Below are 22,384 nucleotides of genomic sequence, written 5' to 3'. Positions count from 1 at the left end.
AGCGTAGTGGAAGTCATGAGTTACGAATGCTGGAAGAAAATAAGAGAGAAGTACCCGCAAGCTAGATTAGATACATGCGAGAAAAACAGGATTAGATTGGTCATGGCAGCCGGCAAGGATGAATACAAGATACAGGGATCAATAAAAATCATGATGAATATTCAAGGTGAAAATTTCTCAGTAAATTTCCTAGTGGTGAAAGGATTACGGTGTGAGATTATTTTAGGAGTGTCTTTCCTAGAAAAGTATGATGGGCACATTCATGTCAAAGAGAGAAGGCTAAATGTTGAATTGGAAGAGTCGTGTAGACTTGATATTCCTATGGAGACAATGTGTGACGAGTCAACAAAAGAAATGTGTGTTCTAAAACAAGGTCTTGTGGTTAACAAAAGGGACGTTATGTATAAAGAAGGTGAATACGACGAAGATAAACATAGAGAAATAAAGGAAAAAGAAAATGAATATGTGGCGTCCGTTAAAGAAATACAAGATAAAGTGAGCGAATGCATAGAAATCTCTGAAAAGGAGAGAAGAGAATTGAGAGATGTACTTGTCAAGCATAGGAATTTATTTAGCCAGCGACCTGGACTTACGAATGTGTATTCATATGAAATAGAGGTCGACACAAATCAGCCCATAGTATCTAGGCAATATTCTATACCGTTTACCAAGAGGAAAGCTGTTGAAGAAGAACTACAGAAATGGCTGGACTGGGATATCATAGAAGATTCGAATAGTATTCACATAAGCCCCATGCACGTAGTGGATAAGCCAAACGGAGGCGTGAGACCTGTATTGGACCTGAGAGAGCTAAATAAGCATGTATTACTACCACGAAATCAAGTAGAAAAAAATAATGAGTTGTTGCATTCATTTGCTATAAAACGCTTTCTTATTTGGAATTCTCAAACAAAGAACCTATCCCCCTGAGATTAAGATATCTGTAGCCGTGGTAAATAACATGTAAGTACGTACCCACAAGGGGCGTAGCACGCTGCATAGCGAAGGAGGAAATAGGGTAACTTCCGTCGCCTATTACACAATCCCGTTTCTCTCACTATGTTCATTGGTGGAGCCGTCTCGCGTCACTACTAGTGATGGGCATTAGTCGACTAATATTAGTCGATTATTAAAACCATCGAAAAAAACATCGACTAATATTAGTCGAAGTAGTCGAACTACTAATATTAGTCGAAGTAGTCGAACTACTAATATTAGTCGAAGTAGTCGAACTACTAATATTAGTCGAAGTAGTCGAACTACTAATATTAGTCGAAGTAGTCGAACTACTAATATTAGTCGAAGTAGTCGAACTACTAATATTAGTCGAAGTAGTCGAACTACTAATATTAGTCGAAGTAGTCGAACTACTAATATTAGTCGAAGTAGTCGAACTACTAATATTAGTCGAAGTAGTCGAACTACTAATTTCAGTCGAACCATCAGTTGACTATATATCCTACTGATTAAGTCGAAACCGAACACGACTCGTTCAGATTCCAAAGGAACCACCGACTACTGAAGTAGTGGCCAGAGGGCTTATTGTTAGGAAGTGAGCAGGAGGGCATTTCTTGGAAAGGTCGCCGACTGGAAAATTCTATCACACGGTACCGCGCCACAGAAAAGGAAGGTCCCTACTGTGACATCTCCCCCTACCTCCAGAGGGTGATGGCTGTGCTCATTCATGTCGCTATTTTTGTTTACTGTACTTTCTCTCAAGGGATATGCATTCAGACTTCGAGAGTTTCTTGGAACTTAGAGGCAAGTGGCCATCCCTATTGTGCTTGGTGCAAGAGAGACATCGCAATATTTAAAGCACAAAGCACTCATTTCTGGCCTTCGGATTGTGTAGAGATTTTATGTTAAATGCATTGTACTGTAATAAAAAATATTCTTAAACTTTAAAAAAAAACTGTCAAATATAAGAACATAGTATAAAATCCATTAATTAAAAATAAATACTATTTATGTTCGTGGGATAAATACTAAAATTTACGCTGTGAAGTACGATCTGACACTTGCTCAGCCTCTATATTATGTTGATTTTCACTTTCATTTTCTCTGTGGTAGAAATTTGCTAACAAACTTCGGTGACTGAGTGCATTCACATTGTCGCCACTGACGGCTCCGGTTCGAATTCTGGCGTTAACACGGGTGTTTCTTTGTAAGTTTCCATTCTTCAATTTTCTCTAATCATCATTCAGGATAACGGCGTAAAATGAGGAAAATAATAACAAAAAATAGAGGATATGTCACTGCAGAAACTTATGACAAATAATTCTTAGGTATGTATTTACCACTGTGTACTAAGAGCCCAATCGAGATGTGTAACGGTCTTTCAAAATGTTCTGTTATCGACATTTTACTCCACAAAATAAGCATATTTACATTATGATGTTGCTTGTAACTCTTATTTTCGTACCGGGAAGTAATCGCACCTTGAAAGGTTGCTTTGAAGCCCCCTGTTATTTTAATTCGTATTTTTATTATTTAGCGTCGCTTTTCTGACACTTTTGGGTAATCAAAAGGATGAGGATGAACAATGATTATGAAATTGGTGAATGGACACTCACAAGGAACACCCGATGTCCAGCCACGGACTTAAGAACTGGGCAATTGGCCAATTTTCTCCCTTCGAACTATGAAATGTTTTAATGTAAATCTATAAAAAACTGAGAAAGATTTTGAAATAAATTTGATTTTGTCCTTGCGTAAATGAATGGGTTGTTTGCAGAAAGAGGCAGGCTCCAGGACTCTGCACTCTGTAATATTTGGTAATTTTAGTTTTATCACTATTGATGCAAGTTTACCAGAGGTCCAGATTTAGTCGGGACAGTCTACTATTTTTAATGGCTCTCTCGAGTTTCGTTGAACTGCAGTGGCAATGAAAATAAATCATTTTTCTTGGTAACTCACATTCAGACATGTTCATTATAAGAATCATTGCTAATACATATCATTTAATTAAAAAATATATTATTTTCTATACATAGATTATCATGGTTGGTTAGTGATATTTTGGTAAACGGTAGCGGCAATTGGGCGCCAAAACTGTAGGGGAAAGGCAAAAACAGTTTACTATTTTTTAGTGTTGAAGGCTTAGCATTAAGAAAACATATAATATTTAATCACATGAATATCGCACCCTGTTTTTTTCAGTCCAAAAGTTGGTTTATAACCTTTCATCTCTTAATAATGGCATTGGTGCGTCAGATAACGAAACCAATTATGGTTGCGTACGATATTTGGACACAGAGGATTATATTTTTTAGTTCGTATTTCGCAACACACTAGGCAATTTTCTCAGGTGTAAACATTGTTAATTTACGGAATACAGTAATTTTAGAATATTTCTAAAAATCGATGGTAAACAGTAAGCAGCAAGTGTGTACGGCGTGTGTAAGCGACTGTTTTGCTGACTCTTTTGGTGTCTGTCGGTGAGTTGAATTCCTTCCGTTACTTTGAATCGTAATATAGCAATTCTATAATTGTACGTCTAGCTGCAATAACACCATAATGTTGGCGGCAACATCTGATACTTAAACAGCATTTTGCATCTTCTCTTTGTTCTACATTTTCCGATTTTCCTCCGCCCCCCACCCCCCGCACACACTCATACACACGCTTAAAAATCCTGGGTACGGGCGTGCATGTTTAGTCCGGGATTTGAAGCCGGAACCTTTGGTGGCGACATCGTGTGTCCATAACTCAACGTGTTGGGCCTTCGACAAGACGACTTTCATGAGTTAACTGTCATATAGTCGAATTAATACATCACAAATTATAGTATAGTTTGTATCTTAGAACTTTAGATTGTCCCATTGTCTCAGCATAACATAGCCTTGAGAAATTTCAAAATAATAAAAAAGTAAATATTTCGACTTACATTAGTCTGATAAAAAGTCAATTAAAGGTTCTAATATTAGTCAAACGACTAATTCGACTAATTTTAGTCGAAAAAGTAGTCGACATTTTGTTTTGACTAACGACTAATTAATCGATGGTGCCCATAACTAGTCACTATTTGCGCAGAGACTGGTTCTCGTTCGCCTGGTCTACAGTTAGCTGGTACGGAGTTTAGTCGCCAGTGGGGGAAGGGGTGCACTTTCTCATGCTTACAGAATGCACTTGGAGGGAAATTGAAAGACAAGGGCTCATAACACACTTTTATTGTTGGAACATTACTGTGACTCTCTTCTAAAGCGTTTAGACCCTTCTAGATACTAAGGATCGAAATGGGTGTTAACAGACGAAATATGCCATTTGAGCACTAGACACACTTACTTCTGTACTATGATTCATTGATTTTTGTTATTTAGCGTCGCTTTTCTGCCACTTTTGGTTAATCGCGACGATGTGAGTAAGAGACACTCACAAGGAACACCCATACCTATTCCGGGATTCGAACCCCCGAGTCACCTGGCGTCGTAGCACACTGTGCTAACCATAATTCTGATGATATGATGGAAATAGGTGTTTCAGTAATATCCGAGCTCTAATGATCACACTACAGCGCCTTGAATAACGTAGTGTGGAAAACGACCCAAGAGACTGGTTCCCCGAGACGATGACAAGTAGATGGCAGTGCGATCGACCCCGGTACTAATTTTGTTATGAAAGTAATGCGGCTCAGTTAGTTTTTGGAATATATTGTGTAGATTTGTTTCTCTAGAAAGGCGGTAAGTGAATTGATGGAAACAGTTATATTTGTGGAGTGATTTGCAGTCACGAAATGACATTAATTTGGAAAGAAAAGTAAAATAAAATTAATAAGTAAATAGCTTGCGTAACACAAGAAGAAACACCGTAATGTGATTCCGGACGTCAGGTCTTGGACTGTGTATTAGAGTTTATTTTTCTATGTTATTAGAATATAAATAGTATCCTGAGAGATATTTCATACCGAGGCGACAAACCACAAATGTCGCTTGAAAGCGAGCAGTCGGAAATCAATGCAGCCTTTCGAACCGTAGGGACAAAAGCTCTGACTGCACCGTTTCCTCAAGGAGATTTTACACCAAAGCGACACGCAACAAACGATACGAGGATTTCACAACAAAAAGGGCCACGGGTCATTCGGTCCAAGGCAACTTTCATACCGAAGTGACACATGTTGGTTGGAAACGAGCCAAGCAAGAGCAACATTTCACATCGTAGCGGCATGACGGGAAGCACAGGCCAGCGTTCGGTTGGTGAAATCCTCAAGCGATAAGTGTCGCGTGCCGCTTGTCGCTTTGGTGCGCAATCTCACTAAAGCAAGACACTCATTGCATCGCGTATGCGCGAACAACAAACCACGGCAACATGTTGCAAGCTATTGAGGAAATGGCCCAGTTTGAGCGACGCAGAAGCGACAAAGCGACACGTGTGACTTATCGTGTCGCCTACATCTGTTGTATTGTGCGGTTTATCGTGTCGCCTATCTGTTGTTCGCAAGCAACGCTTGCTAATAGACTGAAGGAAGGCACCATGTCGCTTGTCACTTAGTTGGGAACTCCCCCTGTAGCGCGTCGCTTCGGTCTCAGCACCCTTACTTTAAGGAGCTTTCCGACCGAAGTAACAAGTAGCACGCGAATACGCCATATGAACGTGTCGTTTGCTGTTTGGACCCTCATGTGCAATGAATGCTATTTTACAGTCTGGAAGTGTGTGTCACTAGTGTGACAGTGTGAACATCCCGTGTCGCTTGTCCCATTGGTTTGAAAGTTGCCTTACACTCATGTCGATGGCACTAAGAAAGTTTTGTGGGGTTCCCCTTGTCGTTTCATGCAATCATCATTATCATCATCGCCGCGATTAGTTTAAAGCGGAAGAAAAGAGACAGTAAATATCAAAAATACAAATGCTTCAGTGAGTATATCTTTAAAAGAAATGATGATGATGATAATAATAATGAACCTAATTCATACACAAAAATTTAGTTGCCAAGAACATTCCACGCGTATTTTTTCTCCCGTATTATTAACGAAAGTATGACGATAACAGGACGTGGTCGACTGTCTAGAATGTTCGTTAATATCTTCGCGACCACTGTACCAAATATCATAGCAATTATCACATTCATAGAAATGCATCATGTAAAAGAATCAGACGTTGCAGCGAAAACTCCATTTACTTCCATTTTAAGCAGTCGAACACCAAGCACCGGGGTCGACACCAGCGCCTCTAGCGGATCATTTTCGAGTGGAACCAGCCTGAGAGCGCAGAAGCATGCCGTTTTCCACACTACGTTATTCTAGGCGCTGTAGATCACACGTTGTACACTAGACCAACTTGGGTGCAGAAATCAGAACCGATTGCACGTTACTTTAACCCATGCCAGCTACTCCAATCTTTAAACTTTTCTCATCCTAAATATATTTTTTTTTTTTTTAAATATTTACCTGCATCTATCTCAGTATGTGTTTCCTGTGCTGAGGAGCTCAGGTGCAGTATCGCTCCCAATTATATATTCTGTTTTGATGCAGACAACGAAGGAACAACACGGGAGAAGTGGTGTAGATGACGTCAGCAGGAAGAGAAGTGCTGCGAAGCAAGTGTTTCCAACTTGCGCTGCGAATTTGCTGCAGCATACCCAATACTTGTTTCCTTCAATCTAGCCTAGACCTTGTAGCCTATTTTCGAGAACGCTGTTCACCTATTTGCAAATGTCGTTGATCTTGTGCTTACTGTAACACGAACTTTTTGGACTATTCTTTTTCAATTACAGTAAAACGTCGTTAATCCGGACCCCGATAAGCTGGACTTTGCTTAATCCGGACAGCACAAGGAAAAAGGCCAAAAAAAGAGCAGATTTTAAATTTGGCTAGAAGTCAACAAGAGAACTTCCCAAAGGAAAGGCAGTCAACCACTGATTCAATTCTGTTTCCCGCAGACTTTGTACTGTTCTGTATAGTGTATTTAGGCCTATGCCCTTTAAATACACCATAATAAACGTGTTTTGTTGCTGTAAACGGAGTTTTAATGCACTTTCTACTGTTCTTTTTAAAGGTCTTTTAGGTTATTTCAGTTAATCCAGACTTTCGTTAAACTGGTCAACTTATCCCCCATTAGTCCGGATTAACTAGGTTTTATTGTACTTCCAAGCAACTAATATGCATATGCACGTGTATAAAGTTGTATATTCTGTCCCGGGAGTCTCTGGAGCAAGCAAACGAATGAAATCAAGTCTCTGCACAAGTAGTGACTCGAGACGGCTCGACCAATGAACACGTGAGAGGAACGGGATTGCGTAGGGGGGAAAAGCGACTGACGTTACCGACCTTTGCAGCGGCGTGTATTACTTCGCTCCACCCACTCGCTTTATCCCCTTCTGTACCGCTAAGCGCGGCCTTGCTCCAGAGATTCCCAGCATACAGTAAAGCTCAATTTTCGATATATCACAACGTGTGTCCCTAATACTCGCCTACTTCATTCACAAGTAGTCGAAAGGCTAGTGCTGTCGCATTTGTCTTTGAATTGATTTAGGCCTCCCCGATGGCGCAGTGGTAGCGTCGTTGCCTTGTAATCAAGGGGTCCCGGTTCGATACCCGGTCGAGGCATAGTGGTTCGGATCCCACTTTAAACTGTAGGTCCAGTCCCAATTAGCCGTACTGTACATAAAGTGGACCAACTCAATCAATCAATCTTTGAATTGATTAGTTTTCACTTCAATCTTCTGCTACTGATGAAAGAATAATCAGTCAGAATTCCCACAGAAGATTATACTGGTCCAGACGCCAGAACGCCATTAGTCTGCAAAATGCAGTCAAAGGATATAGGTTGGAACAGATGTTGATATTTGGATACTTTCTTGAATGCCCACCCCTTGCGGAGATATCAGACCGAAGGGACAAGAGGCACGTGTCGCTGGAAAGCACCATCAGCAATAAATGCAACCTTCCGAAGCGAAGCGACACGACAAGCTGCACGTGTCGCTCAGACAGAGTCCTTCTCTGAATTTCGTGCATTGTGTCGCCTCGGTCTGTTGTTCGCGGTGAACGTTTTACTTTAGATTGAAGGGTTTTCTGGCGTTTGTCGATTCGCTGTTAAATCCAGTTTATCGCCGGCTGTAGTCTGTAGTTCCGTGTTCGAGCCCCGAGAGAGATCTCAAAATGTGTATGTTGACGCAGCATAAACAAGTCATGTGTCGCCGCCTTTGTAAATATTGAGTGCTCTGCGCACTATCTCGTCACCAAAGATTACAGGTTCGATTCCTGGACTTGGCGTGGGTGTGTCTTCCTTAGTGTCCTTGTATAAAGCCACTTTTCCAAAGTAATCACCACGATTAGCGGACCTCCCCGGTGGCGTAGTGGTAACTTCGTCGCTTTGCATTGAAGGGGTCCCGGGTTCGATACCCAGTGGAGGCCCACAGTATTTCGTATCCACTTTAAACTGTAGGTTCAGTCCCAATCAGCCTATCTACACACAAAGTGGACTTAAAACAAGAACGCTACAATAAGAAGCGGAGCAAAATAAGATAAATACGAAAGAAGGTCGTAGTAAGCTCAGTTTAGAAAGGAAGATAACAGCAGCAATGGACTTTATGCTCTGACAAACCTTCACTCTAAGTGTAACTGCTCGGCATAAATTGGTCCTCAGAGAGCCGTTACATAACCGACCAATCTCCGTGGAGGAGTGGTTATCCCAGCGCGGTAAGACGCCAGGGGACCCGGGCACAAGCGTCCTTTTGCTGTCCCTACATCAGTTTAATCATTTTATTACTGATTCTCATCTTCTCGAATTAGCCAGCGAAGTAAAATGAACCAAAGCAATCAATCAAACCGACGCTCCACCTAACTCAGTTTCGTTCGCGATTTTCCTCCAGATGCAGGAGGGCGAGCATTTGCGCGGGGATTACCGAGGGTCACGAAATCCCATCACCATGGCATTGCATATGCTGCCCCCTCGGGAGACACTTCAGTATTTTAAAATTCCATCTATGAGTTCATCCGGACAATCCTCCGGCTTTGTTAATTTGGGCAATCAGGAGCCAAGGCCGAGCTAACCTTATTCTGCTCACGTGTTCACCTCTCTGTTCGCAATTGCTGTTCGGAAAGTTGGGTGAATAGTATAACTTGTGAGGGTGAGATGTTCGGCCTTTGTTTTCATATAAGGCTTTTAATATGTTGGTGTCAAGAACACTGATGGCTAAACAAAGCTCTCTATCGAAAACACATAATTTGTGCATGTGAAACGTAGGCATGTGATACTTATCGTATCATCCCCAAAAAATCTGAGACGATACCACATCGGTATAGGTATGTATAAATGCTATTCGACACTTTCGTGGAGGCCTATTATCTTAGAAGTTATCGTATGTAAAATTTGAAGTTTTCATTGATTTTGTATCAATATTATGTGAAGAAACTTAATTTTGTAATTACATAACAGGTATTTTTTTATTTTCTGGTGTAATTTTTTAATATTATGAAGCAAAAAACTGATGCTTGGGATTGCAGTAGAAACTCACCCACTAATACTAATTAATATATTTAACAACTTTTAATTACAATTTTCAAGCATCGGTATTATTAGTTAATTATTTTTATTATTATTAAAACTACCAATCAAAAAATTAAAACCTCATTAACAATGCATCAGGCCAATAAATAAATTATTGTAACCATTGAAGGTAGTGAAAAATAGCTACAATTAATTTCTAACCTGCAACGCACAGTCCTGTCAGTCTACAACAAAACCCAACCCACTGATATGGAACCGCCATATAAAAACTGGAAACCAACAAACAGTTATGTTAGCACACGTTATGGATATTTACCGGCTACGCAGAGCCGTTTACATCACTCTAACACTTTCACAAAGTGGGCGGCATTGCAAAGTTTACCCATGATTACTAGCCTAATCAGCCGGAGAACACAAGATTCTAAAATACCTCAGGGCTTGCGGGGTGTGTGTATAGGACCAACCAGGTGACGAGGATGCGGGTGACCCGTTACAAAGTGAGAAAAGGAAATTCCAAGAGATAAGAGATATTTATTACTTATTTAACACAAATTCTCGAAATTTAACAAAATAAATACAAAAAGGCTTTTCTTCCTTCCAGTGATATCCAGGCTCTTCACTAACCGGGTGACAACAATATACATCTTTGTATAACAATTTTTAATGGGTTAGATGCTAAATAAACCTTTTTATCTCAGTTAGTCACCTAGATGAGCCAATCTCATATTAAATTTAAACATGTTTATTTCAGTTAGGTTTCCAGACTTATTTGAAACGTTTGCCGGTTAATAGAATGTCAAAACTCCCTCTCTCTTTCATGTGCATGTGCTTAAAAGCTAAAAAGGGAAAGGAAAGAAACCGACGGGGGACTTCCCGGGGTTTGAACCTGGGAGTCTGTTCCTGAACTAAATAAAACTAGGTTAAATTAAAAATAAACCTTTTCCCCCCTCTCCTACCTTCCGAACATGTGCTTATTTAAGGAAAGGAAAAACGGAGGGGAAAGAAAACCGACCAGGGGACTTCCCGGGGATTGAACCTGGGAGTCGGTTCCATCACAAAATACAAAGCAAAAAACAGGGGAGGAAAGAAAAGAACCGGCTGGGGACTACCCTGGTGTTGAACCTGGGAACCGGAACTTTACTGGGCCACATCTATTACAGGTCTCTGATCGGGGACCACCCGGGGTTTGAACCTGGGAACCAGAAACCTTGGGGGACCCAGCCGGGGGCTTCCCTAGGATCGCTCCTGGGAACCGGGTCATTAAGGGCTTCATCTTTTGAGGAGGGACCTGGCCGGGGGCTTCCCGGGTTTTGAACCTGGGAACCAAGTCCTCCATTGATGCTACTGAGCTTCTCTGGCAAGTAGGCTGTTTCCTGGATGTCTGCCAGTTGACATCAGGGAGCCATAAAGAGACTGATTTTTCGGCCCATGTGAGTTACTTATATAGGTAAAGCAGGTGGCGCTGATGTACCTAACTACGTCACAAATTTACACGTAGCAAACCTCATATATTTACATATTGCAAACTGTGAGAAATTAGATTACCCAAATCCTTACTGTTAAAATCCCTAAACGCCAGAAAATATACATGTCAAAGAACACAGCTGATATAAAGCATTTACCAAACATTTTTGACAACAATGAGCCTCGGCGGAGCGCAGAGCATATAAGATAACACGACAATGAACGATTATGCAGCATTTCAACAATCAGAAAAAAGGAGTTATCAAATCTTCGCTGAGAAAACCAAAACAGTGCGTTTAATGAAAAATATATTGTAACTGCGGGCACGTTACAAACCTGACATTGAAACCAGTTTTAACCAAATTGTCCTACCGAAATCATCAGTATAAAGAAATTATTGTTCGTACGTACATGTATATCATCTTCTCTGTCGTCCGATGAAGAAACAATGCTATGTAACACTTAACTTTGCCGCTTCTGTTGTGACTCTTCGGTTGTTAGATACATGTATGAAGGATCTAAAGTTCTTTTTGCTTCTTTCTTGTTCATCGATTGCCGAGTTCCTCTTTCCTGATTTGATAAATTGTTCTCTAGGGTTAAGGGCCGGATAGGACGAGTTTAGGAGAAAAATGTAAGTTTCCAAGACTCAATGTTCGTGTCATCCTTAGAGACAAGTGAAGTTCGCTGAGACGAGAGCAAGTATCCAAGTTGTCGAAGGAGTAAAATGAAGTCCCATCTGGTTAGGGATGAGTCCAGAATAAGATTCCAATTTTCTCAACCTCAGGAAGTGACCTTTTTTAAGTCCACTTTATGCACAGATAATACTAATCGAAACTGGAATTTAAGTATGAAGTTGAATGCGAACCACTAAGTGCCCGCATCGGGTTTCGGACCTGAGGCGTCTTGAATGTTAAGCGATTAAGTCACCACTGTGTTATAGGGAAGGCCTCTAAGGGTTCAGATGAGTCCATGAGAAGATTCCACGCTTTCGACACTCAACGCAACGTCGGTTTCAGGAACTGAAGTAGAGAAGTTCTCTCTGGTTAAGGACCAGGTAAGTCCTACAGTAGATCCCAACCTTCATGGAAGTAATTTCAGACAATGATGCTCTGAAAAGGTTGCAATCCCCTGCATGATCGTTAATCTCGTAAATTGGAATAGGGTCCACAAAAGCACGTTTCATCGAATTTCACACTCCCTCTTAGCTTGACCTAATATGTGAGAGACATTACATAAACGTGAGAAGTAATAATGTCGAATACATTTACTGCTAAAGATAAAAGCATGAGTTAAGTTTTAAAAAAGTAAAAATTTTCTCAGTACCATATGCAAGTATTGTGCTAACATATTAATTCACAAAGTTATTTTTGTCTCTAGGGTAAATATGTAATGACGTAGTTGAAGGGGCAAGTGAATAGTGTCCGTGATTTGAATTATGAACTTCGTTTTATTAATGTTCATTCTAACTCTATATCACAGCTTCAAAATATGTTTTGATGTTGTTGTTGCACAGAACGATTAAATTGTTGATTGATTGATCTGGTTTATTTTACTTCGCTTTTCTGCCACTTTTGGTGAATCTCGAAGATGAGAAAGAGTGATGATATGGTGAAATTGATGAAGACACACTCGCAAACAACACCCACGCCCAAGCCGGGATAACAACCCGTTACCCCTGGCGTGGTAGCGCGCTGTTCTAGCGGAGAAAGGTTAAATGGATGTGGTACTACAGTTAAATATGGGATTCAGATGAGTAAACGCCCCCACCAGGAATCGAAACTGTTTTACCGTGGAGGTCCGCCTGTTATTGTAGATCAGAGCTGGGACCTGCGTTCCCACAGGTAATCGATCTCAGGACCGATCACATGAACAGCGAGAGTGCTAGCCAGCACGTCAAAATGTTCCGCAAACACTTTGTCAACACAAACATAACCGTTGCCCTTTGCTGGTTGGGGGCGTGGGTAATTCATGAATGTGCACGGGAACACCACGCTACGTTTGCGGAAGGAATAAAATAGTTTGGGCCGCATCGACGTCAGGTTCCCACACAAATTATGCAACACCGTGTCTGTGGCTTCTCTTTGGTTGCGAACCAATCGCTGTCCTAGGTCGGACGACTGCTTTGATTGGATTAATGGCATGGATCTGCAGCGTAATGTCCAGTGTGTGTGTGAGAGGGAGAGACGAAAAAAAGTAGATTCGGAAAGGGACCCAAAAAAAGCATTGATTACCGAACGGCGAAGCAGAGAGGGGAAACGTAGAGTAATTGAGTACCACAATGGGTTTATTGGAAACTGGAGAAACCAGCGGTCGGACCGGGAACGAATTAGTCCCGACTCACCAAGCGGTCAAATGCGGGGACGGTATTGCGTTACGTGAAACGTCAGGAAGCCACCCCTCCTTTTTTTTATAACACATCAGCATCGCACGAAACCAATATGAAGGTCTCCAGAGTAGATCGTGATGAGAAAAATCCATCTCTTCCCCCTTACTGGATGCTGGAGGGCATCGGAGGCGCTGCAATAATTTAATTCTTCCTTAATTTACCGTCGCGTACTGGCATCATACATATAAAGGTAACCATCCCTACTGCTCATTCGACCATGGCTTGGTCAGCAGCTGAAATCGGTTTGTGTTGTGGCGTCCGAAGATTGCAAATCAGGATTTTTTTTAAATATACTTTTTTTTTAAACCGTCGCTACAGGCGAGGAAAGTATCGTTGAAGTAGTCCTGGCAGGAGGGAGATGTTGCTCAATAAACTTACCTACAAAAGGCAATATGGTATATGTTCCTGGTCTGAAAATTAGCGCACAAGTTTTGTTATAAAAAGCGGCTAAATTAATTGAAAGTATACGAATGCAGACATGTTACGAGTACTTTCATAAGTTCTTGGAAATAGTTTCTTCACTTTCGAGAATAAAGGAAGATTTAGTTCTCTCTCTGTTGAGTCTAGAAAATAAGATTTTTGCTCTCTGATGAGTCCAGAAAATGAAGATTTTGACGTCTGCGGTGAATTCAGAAGGTGAAGATTTTGCCCTCTGCGGTGAATCCAGAAAAGAGAGATTTTGCTCTCTGTTGAGTCAAGAAAAGAAAGGTTTCGCTCTCTGTTGAGTCAAGAAAAGAAAGGTTTCGCTCTCTGTTGAGTCAAGAAAAGAAAGGTTTCGCTGTCTGTTGAGTCCAGATGAGAAAGGTTTCGCTGTCTGTTGAGGCCAGAAAAGAAAGGTTTCGCTGTCTGTTGAGTCCAGAGAAGAAAGGTTTCGCTGTCTGTTGAGTCCAGAGAAGTAAGGTTTCGCTGTCTGTTGAGGCCAGAAAAGAAAGGTTTCGCTGTCTGTTGAGGCCAGAAAAGAAAGATTTTGCTCTCTGCTGAGTCAAGAAAAGAAAGGTTTTGCTCTCTGTTGAGTCCAGATGAGAAAGGTTTCGCTGTCTGTTGAGGCCAGAAAAGAAAGGTTTCGCTGTCTGTTGAGTCCAGAGAAGAAAGGTTTCGCTGTCTGTTGAGTCCAGAGAAGAAAGGTTTCGCTGTCTGTTGAGTCCAGAGAAGAAAGGTTTCACTGTCTGTTGAGTCCAGAGAAGAAAGGTTTCGCTGTCTGTTGAGTCCAGAGAAGAAAGGTTTCGCTGTCTGTTGAGTCCAGAGAAGAAAGGTTTCGCTGTCTGTTGAGTCCAGAGAAGAAAGGTTTCGCTGTCTGTTGAGTCCAGAGAAGAAAGGTTTCGCTGTCTGTTGAGTCCAGAGAAGAAAGGTTTCGCTGTCTGTTGAGTCCAGAGAAGAAAGGTTTCGCTGTCTGTTGAGTCCAGAGAAGAAAGGTTTCGCTGTCTGTTGAGTCCAGAGAAGAAAGGTTTCGCTGTCTGTTGAGTCCAGATGAGAAAGGTTTCGCTGTCTGTTGAGTCCAGATGAGAAAGGTTTCGCTGTCTGTTGAGTCCAGAGAAGAAAGGTTTCGCTGTCTGTTGAGTCCAGAGAAGAAAGGTTTCGCTGTCTGTTGAGTCCAGAGAAGAAAGGTTTCGCTGTCTGTTGAGTCCAGAGAAGAAAGGTTTCGCTGTCTGTTGAGTCCAGAGAAGAAAGGTTTCGCTGTCTGTTGAGTCCAGAGAAGAAAGGTTTCGCTGTCTGTTGAGTCCAGAAAAGAAAGGTTTCGCTCTCTGTTGAGCGCAGAGAAGAAAGGTTTTGCCTTCCGATGATCCAGAAAAGTAAGTTTTGTTCTTTGATATGGTGAATGAAGAAAGCTTACGTTTTTTTTGGTGTAGCCAACAGAGGATAATTTGTTTCCCTAATGTGGGCAAGAAGGGAAAATTTTGATAAAGTCGTGTTACTTTTTGAAGTAAAAGATCACGTTTATGACGTATTTTGTTTATTGGTTTAGGAGTTTAATAGGTTTTTTTTAAAAAAAAACTTCTGGCAGGATCCATCCTCCAAGAAGCTACCACCATAGCAATGTTGCTAACTGGCGACCTGTTGATTGAGAATAAGACACTGATGTGTTCGTTTACTTCCAAATTTTTAAAATTTACCTCCTTCCAATTCATTTTACTTTACATTAGTTACTGCTAAATTATCTTCCTGCAACCAGAATACCTATACATTTTGGACTTCTGTGTGCTGAGTGCCCTTTTACAGCCTCAGCTTTTAACCTATGTAAGGAGGTTTCAATCCTCAGAGATAGTCTAGTTCTAGTTTTATTTAAGTAATGAATGAATGAATTAGTTTTAAAAATGAAGTGAGCAAGTTATTAACAGAGGTATTTTATTACTATGACGCCGTTGTAGATTGGATCCGCAGTCAACCACGGACGTTCTTCGCTCAGGGTATCCATACAATTGTGACGCGCTGGGACACTTGCTTGAACAGTCAAGGTGACTATGTGTAGAGGATATGTCAGCCATGGATCACTTTTACTTGCTCTATGTTCATATATTCCAACCAATAAATCATTACAGAAGAAAAACGAGTCTCTCACTTTCATTTGGGCAACCCTTATACTTAGAGGAAGGACTAAATTTTGTTTCAGTTGTGGTGCTTATCGAGGTATTGCGTGACGGGCCAAATAGCCTATGTGTTGATGTGCCCACAATATAAAAATCAATCAATCAACTATTTGACCAAACTAATAGAAATTCATGATCTGCACCCACAGGCGCCAGCGTATCTGTGAACTCCGATGACAAATTATTTTGTAACGTGACTGGTTGTGGTTAACATGGAAACGTTCATTCCATTGTTTCCCCAGAAGTAGCAGGTCTTGCAAGGGAGCATTACACAAAGTGGGGCTCGAACTGGCCCCATTCCAACTTGGCTTCTCATGTTTACAAATGGTCGGAATTGGCAATGTTTCCTGTCTTGACTTGTACGTAATGTTTCGATAAGGTAAATCAAGCAATCCTTTGTAGGGGAGACCTTGAGGCCGTGTTAATCCAATTGAGGCGTTGCCGATCTGGAAAAAATCTGGTTCGTTTGTTGCAATAATGAAAGCTTTGGTTTACTGCTGTGTTGTATGGAGGCGGTGGCTGTTGCCAAAACTTTTTGCCCGTTCGAATCCAAGTCGGGGTCAAGACCCCCCCGCCCCCTCCTTACACTGGAGAGATCCATTATTCTTCGTTGGGTATAAGTTCCACTAGGATAAATTCCAGAAAGGGAACTAAACCCTTTCTCCTACAATACATCACATCATTTGGCAGATTATGCAAAGTGGATCTTTTGCCTTTAAGAAAAGAACAAGGAGGAGGTCTGTGGTCTTGAAAATCCCGACATAACTTTTGGAGAATTTTTACGTCGTTATAAATAACGTTGTAGGCGCGTGATGCCGCATGCAAATGGGTACCTCTTTGTTTTCAGGAGGGAAAAAAATGAGGGAAGAATAATTCGGGATGCCAAAATGAAGATGGATTTTTTTCTGTCTCTAGCTGACATACCCTTTTTTTTCTTCTCGTACGGATTAGCTGCATGGCCTTCTAGCTAATAGCAATTACTCTGTGAGCGTTGAATAAGTGATGAAGAGAGTCATGAATGGCACATTTTTCTGTTCAGGAGGAAGTCTGCTCTGGAGCCAATGAGGTCCTTGTTATGTAGTCCTGATCTTATGCTGGAGAGTAGATTTCTCTTGTGCTTAAGAATCTGCGAACATGTTCAAGGGAACTTGAAGAGTTGCGGTTGGAACATTAGGTACACAGTTTGAAGAGTTGTTGTTTAATGTCCACTTTATGCACAGATAGGCTAATCGGAACTGTACCTACAGTTTAAAGTGCTATTCCAACCCTTATAAGCCTCCACCAGGTTTCGAACCCTCTTGATTACCACAAACAAAATTTGCAGAAAGTATACTGGTTGTTGGAGAATGGTAATGTTGATGCATTAAATACTTCCTTTAAAAAGTTAGCGGGTTCCAGATTCGAATCCTGGCATGGGTTTATTTCAGAGTCCCTTTATCAGTTTCACTAAATCATTATACATTCTGCTGACCTGCGTGGTGGATTGGTTATCACAGCGCTCTATAACGCCAGGTGTCCTGGGTTTGAATCCCGACCTGGGCATGAGTGTTCTTGGAGAGTGTATCCCTTCATCAATGTCATCATCACTCATCCTCATCTTGGCGGTTATCCAAAAGTGGCAGAAGAGTGAAGTAAAATAAACCAAATCAATCAATCATCTATTCTAATCGTCTAAATTAGCCAAACTCGTACAAGTGATGTAAAGTATTGTCATTCAATACTCCTCTTTTACAGTTTATAAAATATTGAAAGGTCACATTCTTGCTCTCTAATCCTTGTGGTTTATGATGATCCTGGACAAGGGTATACTTTCTCATAGTTATTGATAAGTTGTGCCTTTAAACACGGGAACGATTTGCTAAGAGAACACTTCTGTTGAGTTCTTTAGTTGCAGTTAGTCAAAAGGTAACATATTACCGTTAGTCAAAAAGCAACTTGTTACAGGTACCGTTAGTCAAAAGACAACTTGTTACAGGTACCGTTAGTCAAAAGGCATCTTGTTACAGGTATCTTTAGTCAAAAGCAACTTGTCACAGGTACCATTAGTCAAAAGGCAACTTGTTACAGGTACCGTTAGTCAAAAGCAACGTGTCACAGGTACCGTTAGTCAAAAGGCAACTTGTTACAGGTACCGTTAGTCAAAAGGCAACTTGTTACAGGTACCGTTAGTCAAAAAGCAACTTGTTACAGGTACCGTTAGTCAAAAAGCAACTTGTTACAGGTACCGTTAGTCAAAAGGCAACTTGTTACAGGTACCGTTAGTCAAAAGGCAACTTGTTACAGGTACCGTTAGTCAAAAGGCAACTTGTTACAGGTACCGTTAGTCAAAAGGCAACTTGTTACAGGTACCGTTAGTCAAAAGGCAACTTGTTACAGGTACCGTTAGTCAAAAGGCAACTTGTTACAGGTACCGTTAGTCACAAAGCAACTTGTTACAGGTACCGTTAGTCAAAAGGCAACTTGTTACAGGTACCGTTAGTCAAAAGGCAACTTGTTACAGGTACCGTTAGTCAAAAGGCAACTTGTTACAGGTACCGTTAGTCAAAAGGCAACTTGTTACAGGTACCTTTAGTCAAAAGCAACTTGTCACAGGTACCGTTAGTCAAAAGGCAACTTGTTACAGGTACCGTTAGTCAAAAGGCAACTTGTTACAGGCACCGTTAGTCAAAAGCAACTTGTCACAGGTACCGTTAGTCAAAAAGGCAACTTGTTGCGGGTACAGTTTGTCAAAAGGGAACTTGGTACAGTTACCGTTAGTCAAAAGGCAACTTGGTACAGTTACAATTAGTCAAAAGGGCAACTTGGTACAGTTCCCGTTAGTCAAGAAAGGGCAACTTGTACAGTTCCCGTTAGTCAAGAAAGGGCAACTTGGTACAGTTCCCGTTAGTCAAGAAAGGGCAACTTGGTACAGTTCCCGTTAGTCAAGAAAGGGCAACTTGGTACAGTTACCGTTAGTCAAAAGAACAACTTTGTACAATTACCGTTAGTCAAAAAAGGGCAACTTGGTACAGTTACCGTTAGTCAAGAAAGGGCAATTGGTATAGTTACCGTTAGTCAAAAAGGGAACTTGGTACAGTTAGCCAAAAGGCAACTCGAAAAATAACGCATCGTGCTAAATTTCCTTTTATGCAAAGAATCCATTTCGCTTTCTTCGTTGAGCCAGTAATGAGAAGTTGTAGCTAACCGTGTTGGTGGGGACATATCGACACACAAAATTTACAATTTAAGATTTCCCTCCGCAAAAGTCCTCTCGCAGGTTTTCTGCAGGGGAGACTAATTTGAAAAGTTGCGCGAGTTTTCTTTCTCGCATCTAATCACCGAAACTTAACCGCGAATAAAGGACAAGGCGAGAAAATATCGACCTGGAGGAGAGAGGAAAAGAGGGCGAAGAAACAAGAGAGAATGCGTAAAGCCTGCCGCTCCAATATTCGTAATTAATCAGTTTCTTTTTCTTTTAATCCTTCTTGAGCCGCTGTCAAGTCAAGTCTCGCCTCGCCTGCCTGCTGTGGATTTTTCTCCTTAATGCTTCAAGAGTTCGCAAGAAGGCTTGACGAGAGTGTAACTTTACCCTCCGTCCTGTATATCTTCATCAGTTTTCGTCCCCCTCGGCGCTAATTTAATATTCCAAACGAGGTGTTGAGGCACGAAATTTGCACCAATTACGGAAAACAAGGGGGATGCATCAGCGTCGGTTCTTTTAAGTTGATCATTTTATGCTTTAAGGTTATGCAGGGGTGGATGGCACGCACAAAACTTGTATGTGATTTGACTTCAACAAAGATTTATTTATCAATCCAAGGGCCGGGTGGTGTGGCCTCTCATGTTTTAATACAGTAGTCGAACCCCTCGAACCATGAAATATTTAAAAGTAAACCTGTAAGAAGCCATGAAAATAATATCGAGGATTTTTCAAATTTGTAAAAAGTTCAATTTGCCCTTGCATAAATGAATGTGTTTGTAGTGTAGAGAGAGGCAGGGTCCAAAAATTTTCAGTCTGCAATATTGGGTTGTTTTAGTTTCATAACCCATTGGTGCAGGGCTACCAGCAGCATCGGCGATTAGGGGCTTGGGGGCAATTGCCCCCATTTTTTCCCTCTTTTGCCCCTGCACTATGGCCTCTTATTGCTAAGCCTTGCCTACCTTGACCCGATGAAGGCACATTTTGGTTCGGATCTCATTTTCAACTGTAGGTCCATTCCCGATTAACCGATCTGTACATAAAACAAAATCTGAAATTCAAACTTTTCTGCCAAAAGGAAGTAGGTTACCCTTATCCCCCTGTTTTGGCACCGAAAACGTACAGCCCTCCTCCATTTTTTAAAAGTTTTGTACGAGAAATGGAAGCATGTTTCTTGCAATATATTTTTAGATGCTCTAAGACATTGGCATTTTTATGCTCTTCTTTATTCCCATGAAATCTTTACACGTCTCTTGAAAAGTATTTTTTTTTAGAATGGCGAACTCTGGGTGATCTATCTTATACATACCAGGTTGAGTCAAAAGTTTGTTCGTTTTTTCACGTTGGAAACAATGAGCTGGGCAAAAAGCCTGAAAAGCCAAGTGATCACCTCTCGGTGGGCACGTGACCTGCACGCCACCTGGTACATACAATCACACAGGTACAGTGCATTTCGACAAGGCAAAGTTCTATTACGGCGGTTCGTCATGGAGGACGACAAATTGGCCGTGCGCGTATCTTGTTGCGACATTATTGAAAATGGGAAGTGAGAGCTTGGAGTGCTGCGAGGGAAATTTGTGTGATGGAAGGTGAGGGCACAGTGAACATTAGGACAGCACAGAAGTGGTTCAAGAGGTTCTCATCTGGAGACATGAGTATGGAAGACAAGCACCAATGTAGGAGACCGGGTGCCATGCATGCAGATGCCCTGCTACAGCACGTGATCGCCGATGCAAACGTCAGTACACGGCAACTGTCACGACATGTTCGATCGTCCTAAAACATCGTGGTTCGCTCTCTTCACCAAATTGGTTTTGTCTGTCGACGGCCTCAACTGGTTCCCAACGAGTTGACAGAACAACAGGCTGATCGACGAATCTCCATCTGTCAAAAATTGCTTCAAAATCCATGGGACGGCGTCGAATTTTCACAGGTGACGAAAAATGGATCTTTCCACGATATCCTGCCGGTGGTAAGGAGTGATTGCGGCCGCGGCAAGATGCAATGCCACTTGTTCAAAGGGGACGATTTGAAAGGAAGGTCATGTTGTGCATATGGTGGAATATCGACTGTCCATTGTTCTGGGAACTCGTACCAAACGGTCGTGCTGTCGATGGGAACCTTTACACTGTACAGCTGCAGTGGGTACATGATGCTATACTCCAGAAGTATCCAACATTGATGCGTGGGAAGAGAACCTTGTTGCAGATCGATAACGCCCCATGTCACCGGTCACGAATTGTTACCCAAAAACTGCAGGACTTGGAGGGAATTGAAATGTTGCCTCATCCCCCGTACAGCCCTGATCTCGTGCTATCCGATTACCATTTGTTTAGCTCTCGCGCATTTCCTGCAAAGGCAACAGTTCGATACATTACATGCTGTGGAAACGGATGCGTGAATTTTTGGCCGAATGGTATCATCGTGGGATCGTGGCTATCACGGAACATTGGCAGAAGGCCATACAACAGATGGCATGTACTTTCGAATAAGTCTAATGTGTCTTTGTGTCTCCAGTCCAGTCTCAATGTCCATATGCAAAAACGAACGAACTTTTGACTCACCCTGCTATATATAAACATGTTCGGGTCTAGCCCCTCCTTCAAGAAGAATCCTGGTACGGGCCTGTTGTGCTGTTTACACTTACGTATATATTAGGGCTTCCCGATGGAACAGTTCTGACACTGTTGCCTTGGAATCGAGGGTTCCTGGGTTATTGAAGTTCTTTGTTTTTAATATAGTTTACAATTAATTACTAAAGAATTGACTTTAGCAACTTCTTTACATTAACCCGCCCAAAGAACCAAAATTTTGGGCTCAATTGCCCGAAAGATCAACTGCGTTAACTGAATTGAACTCACTCACTCTTCCACAAAGTATAGTAATTGTACTCAGAGAAATCTCAATTCTCAATGCAGGACTCATGTGAGTTATCTTCAGTGTCGAGATGGGAATGCAGTCCATATTCGTTTTTCTTATCGCTCTTGAGTGTGTGCTGGAAGATAATGGACAAAAGTCCAGATATCTCTAATCCCGTCTTGGGAAGAATGATACAGTCTCTTTCATGTTCACAATTTTAAAGGAGAACGAGCTTTTTGGTGGTATCATCGATACATAGAGAATATTTCTCTGACAACATAAAGAAGCAAGATCTGGGAATATGTCTTGTTCGAATGTATTTCGAAAATCTTCATCTCTCTCTCTCTCTCTCTCTCTCTCTCTCTCTCTCTCTCTCTCTCTCTCTCTCTCTCTCTCACTCACTCACTCACTCTTTCTCTTTTTCTCCCTCCTTCTCCCTCCCTCCCTCCCTCTCTCTCTCTCTTCCTT

General features: G+C 41.5%; 1 protein-coding gene across 2 annotated transcripts in view; it reads left to right on the top strand.

The window, feature by feature from the left end:
- The window catches only part of LOC145994371 (uncharacterized), a 947,129-nt gene that overhangs the window by 611,368 nt on the left and 313,377 nt on the right, over positions 1-22,384 (top strand). The window lies entirely within an intron of this gene.

This window comes from Lepisma saccharinum, chromosome 1, assembly GCF_977018435.1.
Source record: "Lepisma saccharinum chromosome 1, izLepSacc3.1, whole genome shotgun sequence".
NCBI lineage: Eukaryota > Metazoa > Arthropoda > Insecta > Zygentoma > Lepismatidae > Lepisma > Lepisma saccharinum.
The sequence above is the reverse complement of the archived record's forward strand: the minus strand, read 5'-3'. Positions and strand labels throughout refer to the sequence as shown.